We start from the raw sequence: 14,707 nt of genomic DNA, 5'->3' as shown, positions 1-14,707 counted from the left end.
TTTTGATCTTCTATGAGCATGTGAGGCACAAATTTTGCTGTAACTCTTTTCATTCACAATTCCTCACTCAAAATTCGTATCAAGTTCGTCAATTGTTCGGTGACGGTCCTCCAAGATCAGTTCATGAATTTTCATGATGTTTTCGTTTGAGAGATTGATGGTCGTCCCGAATGAGGTTGGCCTACAAGTGACAGGTGACCATTCCTAAGGGGTGGAAACCACTCATAAACTTGTGTTTTGTTCACGGCAGTGTCCTTGTAAGGTGTTTGACGCATGACAACTGTTTTGGCCGCCGTTTTCTCCAACAGAAAACAGGATTTCACAGTAGCACGCTGTTCCTTCGTTTCAGGCATCGCAAAAATCAACGAACAGGGGAGAAGCACTGCAAAACAAAGGCACACTATGTGGCAGTACGGACCTCAGCTGACTGATGCCTGAGGGCTGCATCAAGTGTCTTCTATTGCCGGAAGCCTGAACTACAACGGGTTTGTCCCACAGAGAACGTTATCGGTTACTTTTGGGTACCCCCTCGTATAATCTTTGTTATCACACATACACATCATTTTCATTTTAGGATGTCATCCTGGGTTAGGTAGCGGCACATTTAATGTTCTACTTTTTCTAAAGCGTTTGATTCTTGACTACGTAGTACTGATTACGTCTTCGATATTGTTCCATAGATTATGAATGTTATATTTTAGATTTTATTCCATACTTAGTATGATTGCAGAAACATTATTACATATTTGTCTATCTAGTTTGTCTCTTTGGCATTCACTCCGTTTGAGTTCATTTCCAATATTCATCTTTACAGGTCATGTGTGGCTAATAAAATGTTTTACCTATTTGTTTTAGATCATCATCAATAAAATAATCAGCAGGTTAATTTGGTTTCGGTTTCGTATTTCTTTAATCTGTATGTATTTCAGCTTAATGGAAACACTCCAAAACAATCGCAGCATTGTTAACTGCTGCGAAACGATCCGTGGAACCAGCCACGGATCGTGGTCACGAGTTTCTCCAAGCATTTTGGTCAGTCGAGGCGCTATCACAAAAAGTCCATAAAACGCTTCGAAAATGTTTCTTGGAAAAAAAAAAAAAAACGACTGTGAAGAACTTAAACTTTCTCTTGTGAAGTGTTATTGGTGTATATTGTTTTCAAATTATATATTTTGTAACGAACATTCAAAAACTGAAATCCAATTTTAGAAAGAAAGAAAACGCTGACAATTATTGCACAGTAGTCTCCCTTGAACTGTAATCCGTAAGAGTTTGTTCCCTTCCATCACATGTTTGCGAGCATTTTTGCTGCAGTTGTAAAATGATATAAAAATGGGAAGTGTTTTAAGAAGTATTTTTCTTGAATCAACAAAAACGGTTCCTTTGGTCTCATTCCATTATTTATTCAGTAGGATTGTCAGCGGAGTTTTAGATCTACCTCATGGGAAGGAAAAGGGCCTGAATTCCCCCCCCCCTATTTTTTTGTAAAAATCCTTTTTTTAAAAAAAATTACTTGGGGATAAAGTTCATTGAATCACAATTTAAACACAAGGAGACAAAAAAACAGGGAAAATGGGGGGGGGGATTAAGCAGCAGGAGGTGGATGGGGAGGGAGCAATGATCCACACATCCCAGAACAAATGGTGTGCTTAGCTGCACCCTGCAGTAATGATTGCAATGGTGTTGCTGTGGAGAATGGCCATTGACACTTCGCTGCAGCAGCTACTGCACCTCGTAGGGCTCATCAGATGGGCTGCCGTTATCCTGATTCTTGCAGAGGAAATCGGTACTCTGGGGTCTGAGAACACCTGAGGTTTTGACAGTGACTGGCACCAAAGTGTCCCATCAGGCTCCTATATTCATTTATTTTACTCTCTTTTGCATTACAAGTGGCAATACCTGGGTTTATAATGACAGTTCCCTTTCTGTATTTAATTTTTTAAAAATATTTTTTTTACATTTGTGCCCCCTTTTTTTATGATTTAGGGATAGTTATTTCGAAACTCCACGAAGTTGTCCTTCTTTTTCTAACTTCATTGAATTAACTGTTAGTTACACTGATTCTGTTGACTATATCCTCCCTCTGAAGAATCTATTTTGTTGCTCTGTAAATATAAGCCAGGTTAGTCAAATAATTTCTGAATGCAACCATCTCATTATTTTGTGTAACCATCGTTTATGTGTTGGAAAAGCTTGGCGATATCCACTCTTAACTCTCTTTTACTTGTTTCAGTCATTTGACTGTGTCCATGCTGGAGCACTGCCTTTAGTCGAGCAGATCGACCCCAGGACTTATTCTTTGTAAGCCTAGTACTTATTCTATCGGTCTCTTTTGCTAAGTCGCTAAGTTACGGTGACGTAAACACACCAGCATCGGTTGTCGAGCGATGTTGGGGGGACAAACACAGACACACACACACATATACCTATATACGGCAGGCTTCTTTCAGTTTCCATCTACCAAATCCACTCTCAAGGCTTTGGTTGACCCGAGGCTATAGTAGAAGACACCTGGCCAAGGTGTCATGCAGTGGGACTGAACCTGGAACCATGTGGTTCATAAACAAGCTACTTGCCACACAGCCACTCCTACACCTAGTTTTCCTACGCAAAGTTTTCATTGTTCTTGGGACAATGAAGGAGATCTTGTGCAATTGAAAACTGTCTTTTTGGTCAGTTGAAAAGAGTTTTGGCACAAACTTGGCAGACACTTGTCTCACCCAAATTTTCAGTGGATTGAACTGAACCGTAACTAATCTGCACATCCTCTGATAACTCATGGATGGTGATTTGATGATTTCCCCTCACAGCTGCATGTACATCTGCAATGTTTTTCTCAGTTCTACTGGCTGCAGGTCTCCCAGACTGTTCATCACTATTAACATTTTCCAGCCATCTTGGAAGCATCTGAACCACTCATACACTTGTGTGCGGCTCATACACTCCTCTCCATACACTTTCTGCAACTTTGCTTAGGCCTCTGAGCAGATATCGCCATTACAACTTTCTCTGTCATTGTCAATGCGATGATCACACATTATTTCAAAGTACTGCTGTAAACAATGTGAGCTAGAACATTAAAACTCAGTGCACATGCACAGCAGAGGTCAAGGTCAATCTGTGCCAAGTGGCTTCACTCTGCATGCTTTAGCTTTGTTACTATAGCAACAGTCCGAATACTTATTTATCAGACCTTACACTTATAGAAATTTTTAAAATATTTTTACAGCCATAACAAGTTTTACACAATGGTACAAGATTTATGGCTGGTTGTTAATAATTAGTGTACCAATTCAGCATGGATTTTATATTTCATAATTGATAAAGCTTAACTTATGGGGGAAAAAAAAAAATTGAATTATTAGATTTTTTTTTCACTTGACAGGTGGAAATAACTTGAACAGCTATTACCAGTAATCTTGCCTAAGCTCCCAACATGCATCTTTGTAGAATTGAACAATCCTGTCCCCTCACCCCACCCCCAAAGTCACATCCTATTGAGTTTAACTTAATATATATTATGTTTTCAAGTGTGTTCCTCACAATGGATCAGGTTCAGAAATTAATACAGTTAATATTAATTTCTTTAGAATTGTCTACTGTTTTAGTACTTATCTCTGGGTAAAGTTTCCAAGTATTTTTGCAATAGAACAGTTAAAGGGAAAGAATAACTTGCTGAAACTAAATAGAAAATCACAAAAACTTTAGTCATTCTGTATAACACCGTGGTAGAAAATTAATGCAGTTTGGTCTCTTTGGCATTATCATTCCAGAGTGTGTGTGTGGGTGTGTATGCATACACCATCAGCCCTGTTGACACTGCAGTATGCACTGTTACATCATGTAAACTTGATTTCAGTTTATTTTGTTGTGCCAAATTCAATATAGCTGTGTTTGTGTTTATTATGTCTTGGTTAATATATCCATACTTCTGTACTTCAGTTACCTCTCTTGTTAAAGATCAATATATTCTTTGTTGACAGCATCTCAACATTTAAGGTGAATGGCCCTGCTCTGGGTCTAAATTACATAACACTTTCACTTCTTAGAAAGGAATTAAATATTTGGTTTTGTCCTTAAGTTCATTTAAATACTTAAAATTTTATTTTTATTAGTTTGGTGTAAGAGGAAGGTGTTGTGTTCCATGGACTTTGCAGACCACCTGACACTAGTGAGATTGACATGGATAATGTTGGGGAGGAAGGATTGAGTGTATGTTTTAGTATGAGGCAGATGTAGTATGGGCACAAGACAAACCAGCTCTGGATATCAGACTCTAGTAGTGGTAGAGAGGGAAGTGAGAGGGGACACTGTATTTGTATGCTAGTATTTGGAATGTCATTATTTTGCTGACTACATTGGTTAAACAGTTTTTTATTCTTAATTATTTAAAATTTAATGTTTACACATTATTCACATCAAGGCAACTTTGTGGCTGGTACTCCTTTTTAATTTCATTTTGTCCTGAATTTTCTTAGTAGTTTTTAACATTTTAAACATTAGAATTTTTCCCCACATAAATTATTATTTACTATTATTGATAAGGTGGCAAACTGGCTGAATCATTAACAAGCCCAACAAAATGCTTAGCGTTATTTCTTCTGTCTTTACATTCTGAGTTCAAATCTTGCTGAGGTCAACTCTGCCTTTCATCCTTTCAGGATTGATAAAATAAGTACCAATCAGACATTGGGGTTGATATGATCAACTTGCCCCCCCCCCAATTCCAGGCCTTGTGTCCATAGCAGAAAGGATCGTTTTTATTTTGTCAGGGATTTGAACACAGAATACTATTGTTTAGTGTTTTAATATTTTAGCTATCTCCACTGATTAATTCAAAACTTTGATCCAGTTGTTTTTACTTTCACTTTCTATATTTTATAAAGCAAGTACCTTTGTATTATAATTTTAAATATAATTTAATGTTACAGATTTTTTCAAAGAATACATTCCTAAGGTAACCCCCTTTGTAGCAAAAACTTCAGTTTTTCCAGCTGATGTTGGAAAATATCAGCTGTTAATGAAAGCTCTCAGCTGCATTAGAGATAACCCAGTTGTATAAATATTGTATAAATATGGTAATTGTTGAAAAAAATTAGCAACTCTTTATAAGACAGTAGTAATTATAAACATATCATGTATAATCATATTTTTTTCTCTAATCTGTGTAGTTTATAATATTCCAGTCTTGTATTGATTGGATTATTTATTTTCTGTGTATAGAAGTTTTATTCCATTCCCAATCTTTTAAAAGAACACTAAAGGAAATATATTGTTTACTGGTACAACAGTCTCTTCCTTTCTGTGGGATATTAAACAATGGGTTATAATTGTATTCATTATTCCTCAGTCACTCTGTGAACAGATGTGTTGATTGTATAATTTGTAGTGTGTATACACTAGACATACACATCATTTATACTATTTTCAGTTGTGCATTTTAATAATTATCCTTGTTAATCCTTTTGCTATCATATTCTTGTTGAAACACACTGCTTTTGTTTCACTTAATTTTAAAAATAAAGAATTTAGTAAATTAACTGCAATTATCAATGGGGTGTTAGGAACATAAATTAGCCTGAAATTTTGATGGCTGATTTTAATTAATAACACTTTGAAATGAGCTTTGTATCATAGAATGAAGATCAGTCTCAGGTGGGTTGGTATAAAAAAAAAAAAAAAATTAAAGTGCTTCAGCTTCCTTTATAAAGCCTTTGATTTTTGGGTTAACTTCTGCCTCCAATCTCTCCAGGATCAATAGAATAAATACCTGTGTTATAGTGAGTGATTCGATTGACCATGTCTCTCCTACAAATTTATGGCTATCTGCCAATGCAAGAAATTATATTTTCAGCAGTTTCATATGACTTTCTTATGTAGTACAAGATGCACCTCCATGTTGCTCCAGGTGTATGTATATGCAGCATTACCTTTTAGGGATGTAGAATTAATGTTTGTATTTTATATTTTTCTCTTTGTAGAGTTTTTTGTTATTTCTGATATTATTTTAGTGTTACATGTAAAATGTCGAATTGTACAGTTGTGCAGGCTATACTGAGTAGCATGTGTTATTTTGTAGGTGGTTGTGGTTATGGTATCAGGTGTCGATTATGCAAGAGCGTAAATTGTTGTTTAGCCCCTGGTAAGCCATGATTGAGTAGATCTATAATGAAAAGTGTTTATGTCATGATCAGCTAGTCTGTTCAAAATAAACTGTATCTAGGCTATAATTACACTGCCTAGTTATATATGTGTGTCACTTGACGGGGATGACTGCTATTTCTTGCAAGTTAAGCAATCACTGTGTGCGCGTGCATATATATAGTTATGTTTATATACGCTTATGTGTGTATATATGTTTGTATGTGTATTTATATGTATATTGTGTGAAATGTGCCTTCCCAATGCAAGGATTAGGCAGAAAGACTCATTCTAAAGTTTTTAATATCATTAAAACTTCTGTTGACATCACACGTGGTAGTAGTAACACCCCTATCATTTGATTGATCAAATTCGATCTTTTAAGATACCTTTTCAAGTGACATCATCAATAATATATTATAAACATTCCACTTTCTCGTGTCTAATAATTTTGTCACTTTTTAAGTTTTCTTTTCACTCAACTTTTCACTTTTTTTTTTTTTTTTTTTTTGCATATCAGTAGAAAAGTTTGTAACAAAATGCCACATGTACACAAAATAGATACAGGATACCGTATTTAAATTACTTTTTAAAATCAATGAATAAAAAAATTTTTTATAAAAAAAAAAATTCTACAATTTTGAAAATTTTAACCTCTAAATTTTATTTCCGTATAGAAGTTTTTGCAGATAAGTATTTCCAGAAAAGATTTCCATTTCAATTGTATTGAAAGTTTTTTTTTTGGGTTTCTGGAACCTGTAGCCGTTTGTTCTCTTAATGGCTCCATCCGAGAAACAACGTTATAACTGACATTGAGAGCTCTGTTGTAAGCAACAAAAGGTTAGCTTTTAAAGTTTACCTGAAACAATCATTTTAAATGCTTCTAGTAGTGACCTAGTGGTGTTATATTCCACCATCTGCTCGTCTTTCTGCTGCCATCTTCACGACTAGTTGGCAGGATCTCTTTTTCTTCTTTCTTCTTTCTTTTAGGTGAAAATAAATAGCTGTTCTGCAACAACAACGTTAATCATCTCCGACCCCCTTCTTTCCTCCCCGTTTACACTCGTTCTTCTGTCACTCACTATATTTCACTAAGAAAGCAGTAGTGGTGGTGGTAGTGGTAGTAGTAGTAGTGGTAATGCTTTTACGGCTCCGTGTTGTTGTTGTTGTTGTTACTGCTGCCACTGTGTATACTGACTGACAACAAACAATATTATAATAATTTCTTCCTTCCACGGAACTAGCTTTACTGCTTGCTGCAACACCTTTTATCATCACCACTCACAACTCTTTCTCTCAACACCACCACCACCACCACTACTACTACCACCACCACCACCACCACCACCACTACTACTACTACTACCACCACCACCACCACCACTACTACTACTACTACATCGCCGCCGCTGCTGCAACGTTTTATGAAGGATTGTAGTTGGAGCAACGAGTCCTTAACGTTGGCTTCTGGTGGATGGATTGTGGCTGCCTGCTATCATCTGCCTGTCTGTCAGTCTGCCTATAGAATTCGTTTCGGTCATCCTGTTCGTGTGTGACGACTGCTGCTGCTGCTGCTGCTGCTACTGCTGCTACCACTGCTGTTTATTTGTTGTCAACGTGTGATGCCTGGATGGCTTCTTAAAGTATAAATATATTTGTTCAGTTTTCTCTTGAGATTATATATATATATATATATATATACAAAATGTTCATTGCTGTACCGTCGTCAATTCATGCTGAAATGACAGGTGGCAGCCGTACCATTCCTGATGTCTTCACGGCAACAACAAACACGATTGTCTCCTTATTTATGGACGGAAATCAAAGCAAGCGCTTACGTTGGAATGTCTTGCCATAATAAAACGATCTCGGTAGTCAATCAACATGCAGCGAAAGAAATGTACTTTCTTCCTGCACTTCTTTCACTCAAACTGAAATGATGTGAAGAATAAAAAAAAAAAAAAAAAAAGTATGTCATGCCACTGTTCATATTTATGGATCTCTAGCAGTTTTGTATAATTAGTTTCTTCTTCTTCATCGCCTTTTTGTGTCATTTTTTGATCAAGAAAACATTTGTGGCAGCACCAAAATATATTTGTAAAATAATATATATATATATATATATACGTGTAAACTATTATTATATAGAATGGAAAACCGAAGGAGAAGCCTTCCGCACGTCGTTGCGGCGGCCTTGCCCCGCGTCTCACCATTTCGTGTCTTTTTAACACCCAAAGAAGGGAATCCTGAGACTAACAACAACATAAAAGAAAATTGTGTAGATGTCATGGAAAGCATACGTCGAAGCAGTATGCCTGCGCTGCCTGCCTTGGTTCCACCTTCAGTCCCTATCAGGGTTGTTATGAAGCAGTAAGCTCTTGTATTTTACACATTTACCACCACCTTCACCACCCTCTCTCCCCCATCTCTCTCTCTCTCATACACACACACTCTTATACACACGTTTATATACACCCTACAAAAAGGGAGAGGGTTCCTAGACAAAATTATAGTATACACATATATATATCTAATGTATATTTCATGTGTAAAGATGCGATGGTGTAGTCACCTTAACCAAGAAACACTGGAGTCAAAATGATATTCTTTCATGTTCTCACGTGGTTTTTCTGTAATCTCCCCCCTCCCCCATCTCCCTCTCTGTACTATTTCTGTGTTGTTTATTGTGGCTGATTTGTTTTTGTTTTTTTTTCATATAGTTTGAATTTATTGTTGTTTATTTCGCTTCCAGCTTGGTCGCATCTATCTACAAAATGATAAAGCACTTTTAACAACCGCCCCACCCATTTATTTATTAAACGAGGTCCTCCTGCCCATTGATTCAAAATGACGATGCCATATCAAGCTAACCTTGTATTTATATAATTCCAATAAGATCTCTTTGCTCTGCAATCAACATAAGTCAATTCTTATTCACGTTTGCATTTCACCGAAATTTTTTCCCAATTAAACCAGCTGTTTGTTAACCTTGATATATTACACACACTCACTCACACACACACACACACACACACACACCACACACACACACATATATATATATATATTATATATAATATTTATATATATATATATAATATTTATATGATATATATTATATATAATATTTATATGATATATATTATATATATATATAATATTATATGATATATATATATATATTATATATAATATTTATATGATATATATTATATATATATATAATATTTATATGATATATATATATATATAATATATATATATATATTATATGATATATATATATATATATTTATATGATATATATTATATATATAATATTTATATATATATATAATATATATATATATATTATATATATTATTTATATATGATATATATTATATATAATTATATGATATATATTATATATATTATTTATATATGATATATATTATTTATATATATATATCTACTTATCTGTCTCTCTCTCTCTCATTCTAATATATTTATCTGTATTAATCGACTAAAAAAAAGAAAAAAAACATCTATACTGGAAAAACAATTTTCCTTTACATTATATGAAAATGGGTTTTATTTACATGAATATTTTTGATAGGAGTTTAACAATGTCGATAAAGTCAATGGATCTGAAACGATTTTTTTTTTACATCTGTCTAAAAGTAGGTCTGTGACTTCATATCACTGATTTGTTTAAAACTAGGTGTGTTTATGAACATCACACACACACAGCTAACTAATGAACTAAATAACAATTACTAATAGAAACATTATGCTCTATCAGTAAACCAATAGTATAGCCAACCATGGGACCTAAATAGTTCTGTCTGTTTACTATGGAAAGTGTAAGGTTAGGCACGTCTTCATATCAATCTTGCCCAATATATAACTGGAGTAAAGGATGAAACGGAATTGAGTTTCTGGGTTCTGAAGAGAGATTTCAACTGTATAGTAAGCACCACAGAAGTGTCTAGGAATGATTTGATTTCCTATAAATTAGATGGAAATTATAATTTAGACACAATATTAAAAAGAGAGCAGAAAAAAAAAAAGTAAACTTACTTCACAAGGAATGAGTGTAATTTTCAGAAGGGAATTGGGAAGCATAGAACAATTTGTAAGAAATAGCATTAAAAATAACCCTGTCAAGATAAACTGTAACATCTATTTCTAGTGGTGGAGGGGAATCCGGAACAATGAGGATGATGACTACAATTATTCAGTTTCTTTTGCATGTTTGCACTGCTGATGTAAGCTTTAGTGCATGTTACTTTATGGTTACGTTTAGATATTTATTTCATATTCAGTGGAATGTGCATGGCTCATCCCATCTGTGGTTCCAAAAGTTGGGGGTGGCTCTTCATCATGAGTAAGTAGTAATTGTTGTAGTAGTTGTATCTATGTATATAAGTGTGTTTATTTTTGCAGTCTCCTGTTCTGTGTTGTATATTTACATAACTTTCATTGGATCACTTGTCCACAGTTTGCTTTTTACTAAGATTATGATGTTGATAGTTATTCAGAGAGGGAAATTAATAGAAGGCTTGACATCTTTTATTTTCATAAGTGTATTTTCTCTTTCCTATTTGAGTAATCACTTGTAAAGACAAGTAGTTACCCATCATTGCTTTTATTGCTAGTGTCATTACTATGTGGAACGAACTTTCGTATCTAAGAATCACATTTATTTGTGATTTATTAGTCTGTATAATCCATGTCAATAGACACAAAAATCATAATCCATGTCAATAGACACAAAAATCAAGGTTATTGACTTTTCTCACCAGAGAATCTGGTTGAGGTTATCTAAGATGTCATCTTAAATTTTCATTTTAGCATCCATTTTCCATGTTGATATGTGTTGAAGAGCTTTACAGTGCAGGCTCTCTCTCTTTCTTTCTCTCCCCTCCTCTCTCTCTCTGTCTCTCTCTCCCTCCCCTCAGGTAGTCGCTTATTTAATATCTACCCTTTTAAACTAATTAAAACTAGAATGGATATCATATTACAGAGATTTAGCAGAAAAATGTATGGTTTTATTTTAAAATAAGCATGGTCACATGTAAGAATCTAATGTCTGACAGATGTTTTCTCTGGTTGTGTTACCTATAGTTATTCAATTTAATACAGGCTGATAAGCTCTGCTGATCTATCACAGTAACATTCCGACTATTCATTTCATTTCATTTTCCTCTGAGTTATATATGTGTGTGTGTGTGTGTGTGTGAATAGTACATCTGTCATTGGTTAGATCTGTTGTGAATTGACCAAATTTTAATCGATTTGACCTGGATTGATCACATGTTTTATTAAAGTTTTTTTAGTATTGTTTTAATTAAAATAAAGGGTTAATGAAATTATATACATGCACATGCATATGTAATTTCTAAACACAGATTTGATTTTATACATACATACATACATACATATGTGTATATATATATATATAAAATGTGCAGATGTAGAAACATCATCATGGAAAAGCGATTTAATAACATACCAAGCTCTAAACCACTACAGATTCAAATTTAGTTTATGAAGTGTCAAAATTACCATTTTTCACTTGACACAATTCCACTGTGTTGCATTGGAACTATGTCAGTGACCTGGTCACAGTTGTGTTATGACAAAATTGTGATGACTCGTGAAATAAATTTTAAATTTGATGTGAATTTGTGTGTGTGTGTTTGCTTATTTTTAAGCATGTACATATATGTGTGTGTTTATATATACATACACAAAAAGTAATAGATACCCTTATAATCGTTAAAATTGATTTAAATCTGAAATTATACATTCAAATTATTTATTAGTTGTTATAATGTGAATATTTAATATTTAATAGACATGCCCCTTGCATTTTTCAATGCAAGGACTCTATTAGGCATATTAATGATCAGATGACGAATATTCTCTTGAGGAATTTCTTGGCAAGTTCATGCAGTAATCTCAAAGATCTGGCTTTGAAGATGCTTTCTTTTTCTATTTATGAAGTGTCCTGTCCATTATGCCCCAGAGGTGTTCATATCTGGTGACACGCTTGGCCATGGAAGCTTTTAAATGCCATTCTTAAGCAACAAATCTCGTTAGCCCAATCTTTTCTCTGCTAGTTATTGGCTGGTCAAAGAAGTGGCTTCCTTCTTGCTGCTCTGCTATAGTAACCAAGTTTGTGGAGATAACAGACAGCTGCTCTGGGACTGACATCAATGTGTTCTATGTAAGAGGCCTTGCTATAAGGATTATCCTCCACACTTCTCTTATTAAAGAGAAGGATCCCGCCAAAGAGCCCTGGTCAACCTGGGTGAGGTTATGTGGACTCCTTCCCTTCTCTGGTGAATTAATTGCACAATCACTGTAACTGATTTTATGCTATGTTCAGCATCAGATTGACACACAACATCGCTTCTTTGAAATTTAGACAGTTCCAAGGTTTCTTTTGTACATGCCATGATTAAACAATGGCATAAAGAAACTGAAAGATAATAAAAATGTCAATTGATAGAAAATATAAACCTTTACAAGTTAGAATAAACATAAAAAGGTTTTATGGAGTGTCTATTTACTTCTGTCGTGTGTATGTGTGTGTGAGTGTGTATATATATATATATATATATACACACAGGGGTCGGTCAAAATAATAGTAACACCTTGAAATTTCAAACAAATTTATTTTAATATGGGGTAGGATTGCCTTTGGCAGGAATTACAGTTTGAATTCTATGAGGTATGGACTCGTACAAAGTTTGAATTTTTTTTAAAGGAATTTTTGTCCATTCCTCAGCTAAAACAATGTCCAGTTCTTATAGTGATGATGGTGGAGGATATCAACTCTTTACTTGTTTTTCTAAAATGCATGTTCCTCGTGCTATTCAGTGACAACTTTAGCTGTGTGAATTGGTGGATTATCATCCCGAAAGATTGCATTTTCCCCTGGAAACAGTTCTGCAATTATAGGATGAATTTGATCAGATAAAATGCTTAAATAGTCTTGACAATTAATTCTGCAATGAAGGGAAACCATTGGGCTGGTGAATTTCCAAGATATAGCCCCCAGATCATCACAGATTCTCCTCCCTGTTTAACAGTTGGAAGAAGGCAGTCTGTGTCAAATGCTTCTTTTGGCGGTCTCCACACTCAGCCAGTGGTCAGAAATAGGGTAAAGGATGACTTGTTCGAGAAAATAACATTCTTCCACAGCTCTAGGGAGCAATTCTGTAGGTTTTTACTCCACTCTAAATGCTTTGCAATGTTTATTTTTGAAAGTAGTGATTTTCCGATTGCAGCTCTCCTGTGAAATCCAGCTTTGTGCAGCTCCTGGTGAACAGTTTTTGTGGGTTCTTGAGTTGGTCATTAAGCTCTGCAGTAATTTTGGGGGCTGTACTTTTGTGATCCTTTCTATCAATTCGTGTAAGAGTCTGAGGGTCCTTATCTGAAAGTTTTGGTTTTCTTCCAGAGTTTTGTTTTGAGGAGGAAGTTTTTCCCTATTTCTCAAAGGCTGTCATTTCTTCCGAGACAGTACTTTTTGATACATGAAACATTTCGCTTGTTTTCATTACGCTAGCGCATGCCATTTGAGCACCAACAATGTGGCATCTTTGAAAGTCTGATAGATTTGTCATTTTAATGAATTTTAATTACCTTTTTCTGATGATATCTGAAAAGAAACAGCAATTTTAGCAAAAAATATAAAAATAAACAAGCTCTTGACAGTTTTATAGATATTTCCAAATTATGATGCTAGGTATTTCCATTATATATGCGTGTATATGTGTATATATATATATGCGTGTATATGTGTATACATGTGTGTACAGTCTGAGCCAAGGCCATGTCTATATTTTGCTGGCCTCAATTCTCATCTGTGAACGCATGGAAAATGAACCTCCACCAGTAATTCTGCCTATATGTCTGTGCACACCTTTGAATGCATGTATGCTTGAAGGTTTGCAAATCCAAAGAAGGACTCAAAAGACATGTTAGAATCCACAAAGAGCAGAATTTATCTGCAGGTCTTGGTGGTCCAAATCAGAGGTGCAATCTATGTAGGTGTCTTTTTAGAACATTGTCTGGTTTAAAAGCCATATCAGATGCCATGATGGTGCTAAGGTGTAAGTACAAGGAGGTAGTCAAACTCTGTATGAGGAGTGGACAACCACCAAAATATATAGGGTAGCGAGTTTTTTAGAAACATGTGCTAGGCCACTTGTAGTGAAATATCTATAAAAAAAACTTGCTACGCTATATATTTCATGAACATGATTTTAGTAATTTTGGAAGAGTAACTCGTCACTTTGTCATTTGCTGCTGACTGAAACGCACTTGCGTAGTGAATTTGAAAAATTGTAAAATATAATGATGAGACGTGTTATTCCATCACTAAATTATATATTAGAGTTTTGGCTTAGCCACTGATGAGAACTCCACCTAGCAAATTATGTTATTTGCTAATTGGAGTTTGAAACCTAGGTATGGCTGTAAAAAAACAAGGTAAATGTTTTTATTTTTCATTCCCTTCGAAATTGCTCTTAAAAGTGGTTTTGGTCTTTTGACTCCTTCTTCTAGCGTGTAA

At 34.8% G+C, this 14,707-nt stretch overlaps 1 protein-coding gene and 1 long non-coding RNA gene across 3 annotated transcripts in view; both read left to right on the top strand.

Moving 5' to 3' along the window:
* LOC115215250 (TSC22 domain family protein 1) overlaps nucleotides 1-14,707 on the top strand; it is a 142,339-nt gene that overhangs the window by 94,541 nt on the left and 33,091 nt on the right. The window lies entirely within an intron of this gene.
* Nucleotides 6,867-14,707, top strand: part of LOC118764523 — a 12,028-nt gene continuing 4,187 nt past the window's right edge. The window contains exons 1-2 of the long non-coding RNA XR_005000333.1: nucleotides 6,867-8,511; nucleotides 10,531-10,535. This is a non-coding gene — a long non-coding RNA (uncharacterized LOC118764523). The remainder of the gene's footprint in view (nucleotides 8,512-10,530; nucleotides 10,536-14,707) is intronic.

Source organism: Octopus sinensis, linkage group LG8, assembly GCF_006345805.1.
Source record: "Octopus sinensis linkage group LG8, ASM634580v1, whole genome shotgun sequence".
NCBI lineage: Eukaryota > Metazoa > Mollusca > Cephalopoda > Octopoda > Octopodidae > Octopus > Octopus sinensis.
This window is presented reverse-complemented; position numbering and strand designations above follow the sequence as displayed.